This window comes from Melanerpes formicivorus, unplaced genomic scaffold (genome assembly GCF_026170545.1).
Source record: "Melanerpes formicivorus ecotype bairdi unplaced genomic scaffold, bMelFor1.0.p_v2 SCAF_12, whole genome shotgun sequence".
Classification (NCBI taxonomy): Eukaryota; Metazoa; Chordata; class Aves; order Piciformes; family Picidae; genus Melanerpes; species Melanerpes formicivorus.
In genome coordinates, this window is record NW_027142364.1 from 9,108,031 (window position 1) to 9,121,350 (window position 13,320).

General features: G+C 45.8%; 1 protein-coding gene and 1 long non-coding RNA gene across 4 annotated transcripts in view; one reads left to right on the plus strand and one right to left on the minus strand.

Annotated features, from left to right (window-relative positions):
- The window catches only part of LOC137444480 (uncharacterized), a 37,753-nt gene extending 30,876 nt beyond the window's left edge, over positions 1-6,877 (plus strand). The window contains exon 4 of the long non-coding RNA XR_010988173.1: positions 4,571-6,877. This is a non-coding gene — a long non-coding RNA (uncharacterized lncRNA). The remainder of the gene's footprint in view (positions 1-4,570) is intronic.
- Positions 1-13,320, minus strand: part of PID1 (phosphotyrosine interaction domain containing 1) — an 80,640-nt gene that overhangs the window by 18,262 nt on the left and 49,058 nt on the right. The gene's annotated exons all lie outside the window — the stretch shown is intronic.

The following is a 13,320-nucleotide window of genomic DNA, read 5'->3' on the forward strand; positions in this document are numbered from 1 at the left end:
TTCCAGCATGATCACTACGAGGAAGAAAAGCTCAGGGTCATAGAGACCCACTTGCTTGGACAAGCTAGATTAGTGAACTACTGTGCAAGTCATGTGGGACCTCTCTAGGCTGACAGAGGAGGAGAAGGAAGGGAAAAGGACACTATATACTAAAACAGAGCAACCAACAACATATGGAAGTCCTAAGAGGTCAGATAAAGTGCTTGCCATCACCGAAACATTGGGACAGCTCTAACGTGAGTGTGAACTCCCTCCCAACGTCCAGTTGCACACTACAAAACATTTCTAAGCACCATGAGCAGGCTTGTTGGGGAGGATGGTGGGAGCACTACCCCAGGCAGAAATGCAGTGAGGAGCCCAACCCCAAGCCCCCACACCCTCCCTAGCACTGCTGCCATCTTCACCCAGACTAGACGAGTAAGAGTGGCCTCATGACCACATTGTCTCCTGGATGGTGAGCAGCTTGCTCACCCAGGCAGGAAAGATGGAGATCAAACACAGCTGTTCCATCTCCCTGCAACAGCTGGCTGGCAGAGCTCCTCCTCAGTCACCAGGACACAGGCTGGAGCAGCATGTGCTCCTTCAGAGGTGCTTCTGAGGTCTGAGCACCTCTTCCAAATTAGGGCCAGGGAGTCAGACATTGTATTTGTTTAAAAACAACCAACCAGTCAACAAAATCCCAAACCCAGAGTGCTGATGTAACAGCCCAGCACTTTATAACCTAAGTATGCTAAATGCTAAAATGTCAGTGCCTGTTTTGATGTGTAACTATCGGGCACTACCACCAAATACTCAAGATCAGAAAGTGAAGAGTCAACCAGGTTACATGGAGGAACTAAAGGTTCCCAAATGTTTCTCTTAACCTTTTGACTGCCACTTTCAACCCCTAAATCATCACTGGGGATCAGGTTCAAGAACAGAAACTCATGAGAAATTAGTCATACCTTTTCCCACGACAGTCCATTAGAGGGAAAATACAAAGCATTTGCTTCATTTGTTCAGATAAAAATGAAGAATGGCTTCCCATTTAGAGCCTTTAAAGGATAAACTCTTTCTAATGCACTGCTGTTAAACCTGGTATGTAGTTCTACTACCTTGAAAAAGGAACATTACACTTTCAAAACAATGACAATTATCAGTGATTAAAGATGCAGCTCACAAGGCAGCACAAATCCCTTATGAAATAGCTTCAGCTGCTAAAATTTCAGTTTATCTCAATTAAGCCATAGCCTAGGAAGCAATGGCTGTCTTTGCAACTTGCATGCAAACCAGAAAGCACATAAAGATTTTATTCCTAATGTTTTTGCATACTATTCTCCCTAGAGTACTTTATGCCACAATCACACTTCCCTACTTGCCAAGCCATTTCTGATCCAGGCCAGGATGTTCTTTGCCTTCTGGGCTGCCTCAGCACATTGCTGGCTCATGTTCAGTCATCTCTCAACCAACACAACCGGGTCCTTTTCTGCAGGTAGCTTTCCAGTCACTCTGCCCCAAACGAGGAACCTTCGTTGGGTTGTTGCTGCTGAAAAGACGAGCCAGCAGTTGGCTTTGTTAAACCTCATACAACTGACCTCAGCCTATTGATGCAGCTAGTCCAGACCCCTCTGCAGAGCTTTCCTACCCTCAAGCAGATCAACACTCTCAATTTCATGTCATCTGCAAACCTACTGAGGGTGCACTCAATCCCCTCATCTAAATCTTGACAAAGACGTCAAACAGGACTGGTCCCAGCACTGAGCCCTGGGGACCAACACTTGTGACTGGATGCCAACCAGACTGAAAAGAACCAAAGATTCCTGAAAATATCAAAGCAATGGGAAGCACAATTGGCACTTGCAGTCCCACAGGACTACAAGGAGGAATTCTGAACCCATGGAATTTCAGTCCTGGTCTGATATGTTCTCCCATCATGGGAAGCTGAGATTTCAAAGCCTTTTTAGAGAAGGCTGGATGATGTCTGTGCCTGACACACATCTGCACCCACACATGCCAGTGAGGCTGCAACCCCTTATCCCACCCAGGGCTGTGTGACCACCACACGGTGTGTGAAACGATCTGCAGTGGATGGGACCAACTTTTCCCACCACAGCCATTACACTTAACCATGCTTTGTGACAGACACACTCCAGAGGGAATGACAATTCTTACTTAGCTGCAGAGCTCACCCACCTTCATTTGGGACTGAGCACTGTCAAGGGCATTTATTCAGAAATATTGCACAAGTTGCTCTTCTGCCAGCTGCCTTCACAGATACATATGCAAAACAGTAGGCTGGGGTTACCCATTAATCTTACTAAAGAGAATTAGTCTGAGCTTGAATAGTAAATCTAATATGAGTGAGAAACTGCTCACAGTAATAAAAATGGGTACAAACAATTCTAGATTCAGAGAGTATGATGGATGATTTGTTATGACACTGAATAATAGTTTAAATATTGCACTACCTAAATCCCAGCACGCAGGACCCCATTCAAACCTAGGATAACTTGAATTTCTTCCTAACATCCAGCCTAAACCTCTTTCTGTATAGAACTTCTTCCTAATATCCAACCTGAACCTCCCCTGGCACAGCCTGAGACTGTGTCCTCTTGCTCTGGTGCTGGCTGCCTGGGAGAAGAGACCAACCTCTGCCTGTCTACAACCTCCCTTCAGGTAGTTGTAGACAGCAATAAGGTCATCCCTGAGTCTCCTCCTCTCTAGGCTAAGCAACCCCAGCTCCCTCAGCCTCTCCTCATAGGGCTTGTGCTCCAAACCCCTCACCAACTTTGTTGCCCTTCTCTGGACACGTTCCAGCAAGTCAACATCCTTCCTAAACTGAGGGGCCCAGAACTGGACACAGGACTCAAGGTGTGGCCTAACCAGTGCAGTGTGCAGGGGCAGAATGACCTCCCTGCTCCTGCTGGCCACACTGTTCTTGATGCAGGCCAGGATGCCATTGGCCCTCTTGGCTGCCTGGGCACACTGCTGGCTCATGTTCAGCCTACCATTACCAGTACCCCCCAGGTCCCTCTCTGCCTGGCTACTCTCCAGCCACTCTGACCCCAGCCTGCAGCACTGCCTGGGGTTGTTGTGGCCAATGTGCAGAACCCAGCACTTGGATGTGTTCAATCTCAATTTGACTCACACCAGGGCTTTGCTTGGCCCATACCATCTTAATTTAAAAAATATGGATGCAGACCCACAAATGGCTTTGCCAAAAAGATCACTGAATGTGATGTTTCATTCTAATTTTGCTTAAATAAAAGAAGCCTTAAGCAAGCTACTGGAAGTTTTTGGTCCTACAAGGACAATGCAATCTCAAAGTGTCAAAAATTAATCTTGGAAGCAAGACTAGAAGGGGATGAAAATAAACCAGCACTGCCCAGACCACAATAGGTCACATCCAGCAGCTTGAATACCTGCCTCCAATGCTGACACACTTCATAATGACACATTCTGAGAAATAAATATTCCAGCAACCCAACAAAATCACATTTTCAATGGATACTTTTCGACTTCAATTCACCTTTGGCAACCTGTTATTTTTTATGATTCCTCCTCCTATTTTTCTGGAGCAAAAATCATGGAAGAATATTGGTTTCTTTTAGTGGCTGCCTGACAGCTAATCAAATTCAATGTTTATATTGTACTGGGATAATAAAATGTCAAGTTGGATATTATAAAAACATTTCTGAAGATAGCAATTTAACCTTCAGCAATTCAATTGGATTCAGTGGGGTCTACATGCTTGCAAATAATTGTGGTTTAGATACTAACAGCCTGATGGCAGAAACAGACTCTTCCCCTCTTGGACTGCTGTGTCTGGAGTGCCACTTGGTGGCCAAATACAAATGCTCCTGCAGTAGCTGACACCTCTTTACTGAGAGTGGTCAGGCATTGGAACAGGCTGCCCAGAAAGTTGGTGGAGTCACCACCCCTGGAGGTGTTCAGGAAATGTGTGGATGTGGCCCTTGGGGAGATGGTTTAATGGCCATAGTGGTCTTAGGTTGATGGCTGCACTCCATGATCTTAGAGGTCTCTTTCAACCAAAGCAATCCTACTTGGGTTTGGAAACAAGCATTGTGAAGTTGCTTATGTGACAGCCTGACACAGTAGGAAAAACCATTTTTATTCCTCATATAGTCTCTGGTCATGGGGCTATTGTACAGTCAGCACACCTTTGGTGAATTGGAGAAGCTCCAACTAAAGGCTGGCCTCCTTCCTCTAGTGGGGAAAAAGCAGCTCTGGAGCCAGACTGTAACAAACATGGCCTCTGTGCACTGAGTGCAGAAAGGGACCTGGAATGCACCCTCACCAGTGAGTAACTGGATCTTGTAGCACTGGGGAGCTTGTCTTGATTGATTTATTTTAACCTAACCAATTGGTTACTTCATGTAAACCTATACAGGTAGGAGATCTCATTGTGGTACCACTTGTACACTGCCATCACAGGAGAATAAATTACCTTTCTCTATTTGCAGTACCTCATAAATCCAAGCTAGAGCTGAACTAGCATCACTGATCTGGCCAGTCTTGAGGGCAAAACAATGCCTATACCAACAGAAAACTTCTGTTTCCTCTTGCTCAGCTGCCTCCCAGACATCGAGATGCATCCAGGGACTTTCCTGCTCCTACCTGCATCTGCAGAGAAGCAGCAGCCAGCAGCGTCACCACCACTCACCTTCAACAGACATCGTGCAGCAGGCAAATGGTAAAGACAGAACTAGTTTATGCATGACCCAAGTCTTTGATCCTTCAGGGAACAAGAAACATTTCAAGGAGCACTACAAGACTTTGAAAACTTACACACAATCACCTGAGCTGGCTGCACTGCTCCTTTTCCTCAAGGACAGTACAACATATTGGAACAGACAGCATAACTGAAAATCTTCTATGAAGACTCTTTAACTACAGATTGATTATAAGCAGAAGACTCTTGAAAGACCTTACTCTCCAACAGGATCCCTTAAATATTGACATTCTAGGGGCTGAATGTGCCACAAGGAGTGTTTATTGCCAAAGCTGCTGGGGCCGTGCTGGATGGAGAGCACACATACAGCACACAGCTGCTCTGCATCTGGCTCTGTAAAACAGGCTGTCATGAGCCAGCTCCTGTCTCGACTGTTTCTCAAGTTTGTTTGCAAATCAGCCACCTTTATTTTTCTCTCCCTAGACATAGTTCAGCCACTCTACTCTTCTCTGGTTAGACTTCATTTGGAGTACTATGTCCAGCCCTGGGATGCACAACACAAGAAGAACATGGACCTGATGGAGCAGGTCCAGAGGAGGGCCACAAAGATCATCAGGGGGCTGGAGCACCTCTCCTACAAGGACAGACTGAAAGAGTTTAGGGTGTTCAGCCTGGAGAAGAGAAGGTTTCAGGGATACCTTATAGCTGCATTTCAATATATGAAGGGGATCTACAGGAAGTCTGGGGAGGGACTGGTTAGAAGGGCTTGTGGTGACAGCATGAAGGGCGATGGTTTGAAAGATGTAGCAGGGTAGGTTTAGGTTGGACATCAGCAGGAAGTTCTTTACAGTGAGAGTGATGAAATACTGGAACAGGTTGCCCAGGGATGTGGTTGAAACTCCATCCTTGGAGACATTCAGGGTCAAACTTGATGGGGCCCTGAGCAATGTCATCTAGCTGGAGATGTCCCTGCTCACTGCAGGAAGGTTGGACACAATGACATTTGGGGGTCCCAACCCAATGCATGTGTGATTCTGTGATCTCAAATCCTCCACACTGCTGCCTTCCCAAAGCAACAGAAATAATTCACTGCCACAGACAGATCTTAAGGGGGTTTTGGTTTTGATTTTTTCTTACAGGACTGAGGCTGGCTGCCAAGAGCTGCTAATACAGTCCCTCCTCCCCTCCCTAATGCAATTACTGTCTGAATAAGCAAAAACCCTAAGAGTAGTGAAAATGGTGAAAGGATGAAAAAAGGACATTTGAGTCACTCCTGTGACATGACTAAAGCTTTCAGTGGTTGTGAGAGGGCACAATGCCCATTCACCAGCCCATTTTTAGCTTCCCTTTAGAGACAGAAGCAAGACATTTAGCAAAAGCAAACAAATATCCTGAAAATTCATAATAGGTGGTTTCTGTTCCGAGACAGCTCCAGTTTATCACCCTTTTCTTTATTGCATTTAATGACCCATATCATGCAACTTTTTCCCCATTCCCAATCTCTGCTGCTGAAGTCTCCCTAGAGATAGTATTTAGCTGCCTGAGGGAAAGTCAAAGAGATAGATAACTAACAAAAACCCCACAAGAATCATCATTCCCTAAGTTTGCATTGAAAGAGATAAAACTTTCATTGCCCAGATTAGCTCGTGCAGTACCACAGACAGGGAGATGGACAGATCCCTTTACATGGGTTGATAGGATGAATTTTCCCATCAAATATATCTGTAGACATACATGAGATAAATTCTGTGAAACCAGCTGAACTACTCTGCATTCACAGCTGGAAATCTAAGGTGTGAAATGAGCTCACCTTGTGACTTGGTAGCTGGAAAATTCAACTGATTGTCAGAGGGAAGGTGCAGCTTATTTTGAGATAAAGCCAAGAGCTGTGGGCAGAAAAAGCACAAGGAGACCTTCTACTGCTTTTACTAATTTCATGCCTGATCATCTGTCAAACTAAAGCTGTAACTGTCACAAATGGTCCTATCCCTACTCCATCGTTCCAGGTGATGTGATGCACCTTGGCTAAAGATGAACCATACCGCAGTTACTGAAGAAAGCTGCCATTAAGCCCAGCTCTTCTCTTCCATCCATTCCACAGCAGTCCCAAACATTTTGGTATGGCCTGGTTTGTATCATAGCAATGTAACAGTTGCCTCCTGCTCTCAAAACCGTCAGCAATAAATCTCTGTTTCCACGAACGTGTATCTGTCTCACTGCTGGCCAACATCCCTGACAGCACGGCTAGGGGAAGATGCCGTACACAGTGCACACGACGAGGAATCACAGATCCATCCTGCAGAACTCAACAAACCCCACAGGATTTCACAACTAGGCTTGCACAGATTCCTCAGGACTTCCCTGGAGAGTTATGGCTAAGAATTTAAAAAATGAAGATATTGTAAAACCAACACCAGGACATTTTCCAAGTAGGGAGATGACTTAATTTAGACCACAGCATTCCTATAACTCAGTGAAATGCACACTGTAGCTGAAGAACAGGCCTGTTGGTAAAATAGGCCTGGCTCATGCTCTTTGCCCAACTCTGCACAGCTTTTGACACACAGCCAAGACAATAGCTCTGAGCAGGTCATACCCTCCCCTCCTGCCCACCACCACCCATCTCACAGCCCTGAGCCTGGGCACCTCCCTGCACTGCCTTTGGACACATGCTCTGCAGCATGGTAGGCTGGCTCTGGATGGATGTCCACAGACCTGTTTGCAGGGTGCTCACTGGTGGATGACAGCATTCTCACACCTCTCTGCTCCCCCTGCCACGGGCAGTGGTACACTTCCCCACTGGCAACCTGCAGGCAAACTGGTTGGAGAGCTGCACGCCAGAAGCTGCACGCTGAAAGAAACTCTGCAGAAAGTACTAGAAAATATTTCCCAGGTTTTCAGTCTTCCTGATTAGACTAAAGTGGCGGCACCAAAATCCTGTCTCCCCCTGAGAGAAGCAGCTGTGCTCTGAAGACAATGCCTTTAGAAAGAATTGCATGAGTAAAGAAACCTATGGACTAGGCTGAAGCAGCAGATTGACACAGACTGTTTGCAGGCTTAGTGAACTGCTGTAGGAAATGCACTGCCGCGGTGAGCCCCAGGCTTTCCCCTCTTCTTCAGGGTGGTGTGAAGAAATAGGGTGCTGGGAGAAGTCAGTATGCAAAGACCAGAGCCAGATCACATGCACAGCATTTCTGATGCACCATCCCCATTCCCTACACAATCCTGAAGGTGGGTTTGACATAGAAATCTGCCATGATTTTTTTCCTGCACCCTCCCACCCAACATTTTAAAACCTAGCTTGGTTCAGCCATAGTTAGATCCTTCCCCTGCTGTGACTCCCTATCCAGAACATTGACTGCACAGAGGTAGATGTGGATAGAGAAGACAGCGTGTCCCTTCCTACTCCAAGCACCAGCTGATGTTTCCCATCCCAAGCAAGCAGCTGAAGCTCTGCTTGTCTTTGATGCTCTGCTCCTGCCACGCAAAGCCCCCGAGAGCATAATTAAAGGATTCCCTGGATAAACAGGAGAGCAATTCATCCTTGCAGTTATCAGAATGCTTCACAAATCTTCCAAGTGCCCTTCAAACAGCCCTGGATTTACACAGACAGCAAAAGTAATTGGTTCCACTCTGCCAAAGGTGGAAAATTCAGGGACTCCCTTAGCACAGCAGAGATGGAAGTGCCCTCAGGAACAGCCTCTGTCCTCTCTGGCTCCAGGGACAAAAAAACACATCACTGCTAAGCTGCTGAAGATGAGCTCCGTGAAGTGTAGTCTTTCATCAGGGATCTATGTGATAGCCATCAGTCCCTACCATAAATAATACATTTCCATTTCAATTAATAAGTGTCATTCAGTGTGGAGCAGAAGGACCTCTATTGGTGGAAGGGATCAGAAAACCAGGAGTTCACTCCAGAGTGCTTTGAAGCTTTTCCCTGATGAATTTCTCCTCCCCAGTCTTCATCATTTGCTTATTTCTATCTCCATAAACAGCATTATTATATCCACCAAGTTTTGCAAATCCAGCTAACTTTGACAGCAACACTCCTTAGGTGGGGAAACCAGGCCCAGGATTAAACAACATTTTGCCAGTTTTGCCATGTCACCAAAGCCCAAGGAAAACATTTGTGTTTGCCATGACTTTGATGTGAGATGCATTTAAATGAAGAAGTGTAAGCTGAGCTTGGGGCAAAACTAAAAACCCCACATGGGACACAACACAGGAAAGCAAATTCAAAGGGCTTTGCAGAAATCACTATAGCAGAGTCACTGTCCCTGGAGATGTTCAAAAAAACGTGTAGACATGGCACTTTTCCACATGGTTTAATGGCCATGGTGGTCTTAGGTCTGTGTTTGGACCAATTCTATGATTCTATGTTAACCTGCTGTAAGAAGGGCCAAATTACAGAGACAACAGTGAAACATTAGAGTCAAAAGATGCAATCATGAAAGAATCTGGGATTTTCCCTCGAGGCCTCTGCAGCCCAGGCCCCTTGGGGGTCTGTGCACAGAATTTCTACTGTCTTCAGCAGGAGGCTTTTGTACAGAGAACCACTTAATGAAAGCACAACTCTAACAAGGGCCACCCTTTAATCAAAACCACTCCATTACTTTCTGTGCTGGTCATAAAGTATAAGGACATTGTCATTAAAAAAAATTGACACCAAATTAACCTGTGGGGGAAAGGAGGAGGGAGACCAAATAAACACAGAATAAACTTGGTAACACAAAATGGAAAGGTTTATAGAGTTCTGGCCATTGAAATGCCTTTAAAACACATAAATACATACAGACACACAAATACACACAGATTTAAAAGTTGTCAAAACCAAGCACCAAAACAAATTTTCTCAACCCTGATAACCAGAAAGGGAAGCGACTGTGCCCTGTGCTAGGCTCTGGTGAGGCTGCACCTCAAGTACTGAGTTCAGTTTTGGGCCCCTCACTACAAGAAAGACACTGAGGTGCCAGAGCAGGTCCAGCTGGTGAAGGGTCTGGAGAGCAGGGCTCTTGAGAACAAGATGAGGGAACTGGGGTTTTTCAGTCTGGAGTAGGGGAGGCTGACAGAAGACTTTCCTCTCCACAACTCCCCGACAGGAGGTTGTAATGAGGTAGGTGTTGGCACTTCTCCCTAGCATCAGCTGGCTGCATGTGGCAACACCTCCTCTGATATCAGACACCACGTTCCCCTTCAGTCTGAAATGCAGGATTAATAAAATGAATTGCCATGTCCTTGCTGTGCCCACACAGGACAACCTCAGACCAACAGCCCTCCTCCAGCAGTGGGGGGAGAGCACAGTTGTCTTATGACTCAATAAAGGGACCTGGAAGCCCCATCAGTGCAAAAATCTCAGAAAGAAGTGCTCATGTCAGGCTGCTCTGAGAGTGAAGAGATCTGTAGCATTCTAGTTATGGCGGTTTTGCACCTGTGGACAGGGTTTGATAATTCCTAAGAAGAGAATGTCAGAAATGAAATATGAATCACTTTCACTATTTTGTTTAGGATCTACTCAAGTAAGGCAAAATTACAGTCAAATCAACCATGGTTTATTCACTTGGATGGCCCAACAGCATCACTCCAGTGCTAGAAAGAAGCAGTTCCACCACTGCCATCCACAGCCATGCTTTAACCACAATCTGGGGAAATCACAGAATGCCAGCTTGGGAGGGGCCCCAAGGATCACCTGCTCCAACCTTTCTAGGTAGTAGTCTAGTTGAAAGGAGATGGTCCAGCACCCTGTCAAGCTGAGTCTTGAAACTGACCAACGTAGGGGAATCCACTGCTTCCCTCGGGAGGCGATTCCAATGTCTGACTGTTCTCCTGTTTTGCTGGAGTCCAGCAGGAACCTCCTCAGCAATAACTTGTCCCCATCACCCCTTGTCTTTTCCCTGCAACCCCTTGTAAAAAAGGAGTCTCCACCCTTCTGGTCCCACCCTTTATGTACCTGTACATGGTAGTAAGATTTCCCCTGAGCCTTCTCCTCTCAAGGATGAGCAAACCCAGAAATTAAATAAGAAGAAAAGAAAAAGAATGCTGTGGGGGAAGACAGAAACCAACCAAACCAAAGAAAAACAAAGACTGCCAAATGTGGTTGCAATTGGTTACCATCATCCAAAACTACCTGCTGGAGGACACAGAGATCTGAAAGCTCACGCTTGCAGCCTGCATTTCCCAGCAGCCAAACATGTTGAAATAGAAATTATACAGGGCACCCTAAGAGAAGATACTTGGCAGGTTGCATCACCATACACTCGTGCAGCCTGCAAGCATCACCTCTCCTGGCTATGCAGCAGCCATTTACCCTACAAGGCAAAAACTGTCAGCAGGAGAAAACAGCAGAAGAGGCCCAAGAATGGGAAGCTGTTACTATGCCCACAGTGCACACTCCTCTCCTTGGATATGCACAGGAGTAGCAGGGAGGGAGTGAGCACATTGCCCAGCACAGACCCAGAGAGAAAAGCAGTGAACTGAAGTCATCATTTTTTTTCTAACAATACTGACTGCTCACTATAAAGAACAACCTTTTATTCTGAGCATTCTTACAGCATAATGCACTTCAGGATGAAGCAAATTAGAACAAAATCGTGGAAAGCTCAGGATCTAGAAACAGCAGTGTAATTCTGGGCCAGATTTTGATTCAGTTACTGCCCTGGAAGAGCTCCAGGTTTACACCAGCCTGTCAGACTACAAATTGCCACCACATATGTGAAACTTCCTCTGAGTCAGCACGAAGAAGCTCTACCAAAAGCCTGAAGAACTCCAAGAATTTCTGTATGATGAGAAAAGCACAGAGGGGAATCCAGAATCCCAAGAAAAAATATTTTGCTTTTGTCCAAGTATGCACATGTGGAAAAAGTGCCTCTGAAAGGACTGCAGTCTGCTGAACATCAGAGCACAGAAATGCTGAAATTACCTCTCCACCCAACAGCAAAGTGTTGGCAGCTGCCACCATACCCTGTTCCGGTCGGTTGGTTGGAAACCTGCATGCTGCATGCCTTCCTCCTCCCCTCAACCTGGAGAGGAGGGAGAAGACAGAGCCATGAACTTTCTCATTGCTTTTGGCTTTTCAAGGAGCAGTGTACCAACTACAGCCTGACTGAAAAAAACCCAAATGATTGCTTTCAGTCTGTAGCATGTTGAAGGTAGGACTCAACCATCTTAAGAGGTCTCCTCCAACTGAAGCATTCTATGATTCCACAATGCAGGACTGTCTCTTGCTTAGTGAAGCAGCTCTGTAAGCAAGCTAGAATTTAATCAGCAGTTTCAGTATTTTTCACTAAGCTTGGTTTTCCTCTAGGAGATTGCCCTGCAAAAGCTACCAAAAATGGTTTTAGAACTCCAGGTTTTCAGGCTCGCTCAGGACAAAACGTGAAGCAACATGACAGTGTGTGTGTCCTTGCTGACCATCCCTTGTTATTCTGTTGATGAAAGCTATCCATAATTCAGCACACCCAGATGACAGCAAAGCAGAAAACAGCACAGGAGAAAAGCCAAGGACATTTTCTCAGAGACAACAGATGTGTGTAACAGCAGCAGTAACAGGATGAGACTGTGCCTAAGTTCTCCAGCTTAACAGACATCCCCATGAACTCCTTCCTGCCCCATTCATATTTCTGTAAGGCATGAATACAAAATTATCCTGAACAGTCATTCCAAAATGATCACGTCCTCTCAGCTGTCACATAGCTGCACAGTCCTTCCCCTCCACATGGGTGCTCAAAAGCTTCTCTTCTGTTCTGCATCTCTGCATCACGTAATTAATCAAGTAATTAATGACAGGACAAGAGGTAATGGTGTCAAGCTGTGCCAGGGCAGGTTTGGGTTGCACATGGTGGTGGTAGGTTGACAGCTGGACTCAATCTTAAAGGTCTTTTCCAACCAAAACAAGTCTATGATTCTGTGTCGGTGTTGTCTGAACGACCAGGAACAAAAAGGTGTTTCCACATGGTTTACTTACTTTAAAACTACTCTAATTATTCCTGCTGCAACCCATTCAAAAGTCATGCAGCACTGACTGCAAAACAGAATGAATTCACAAGTCTTACAGAGAAACTGGTCGCTCAAGTCCAGAGCCAACATCCATATGGACATTCTTCCCTTGCCCAATTCCCACAGACTTCCTGAAACGCCTACTGAACTCCTACACTGGGTAAAGAGCTATGCCTGCATGTGCAAAGTAAAACCTTATTAAACTGTTAGTCACCAAGAGCCTTAGGACAGGGCAGAACAATATAACCAAGGTATTTGTAGCTGTTTCATAACTGGAGACTTACTGTGATCCAGAGATGATGCTTTGGTTTCATGGTGGATGGTTGATTTCTTCCATGCACAGCACAAGGGCCACCACTGTGCTGCACACAGCTCATGAGAACAGTCCCACCACATCCCACTCAAGGGGCTGAGACAATGCCTCCCCCCACCTGCCCATGCTTGGCAGGGCCAATGGGGCAGCTGCTGTGCAAGCAGCTAGGGCTGGAGCCACAAGGACCATTTTAAAGTGCACCTGTTATTTGTGGCCCGTGTCTCTTTACTCCTGTCACCTGTATGGAATGATCCCTTTTCCAATTTGGAACTAGGTACATTTTATTTCAAGATAACTTTACAAATCCTTCTATGTGGGACTCATTTCAACAGTGCTCTTAACA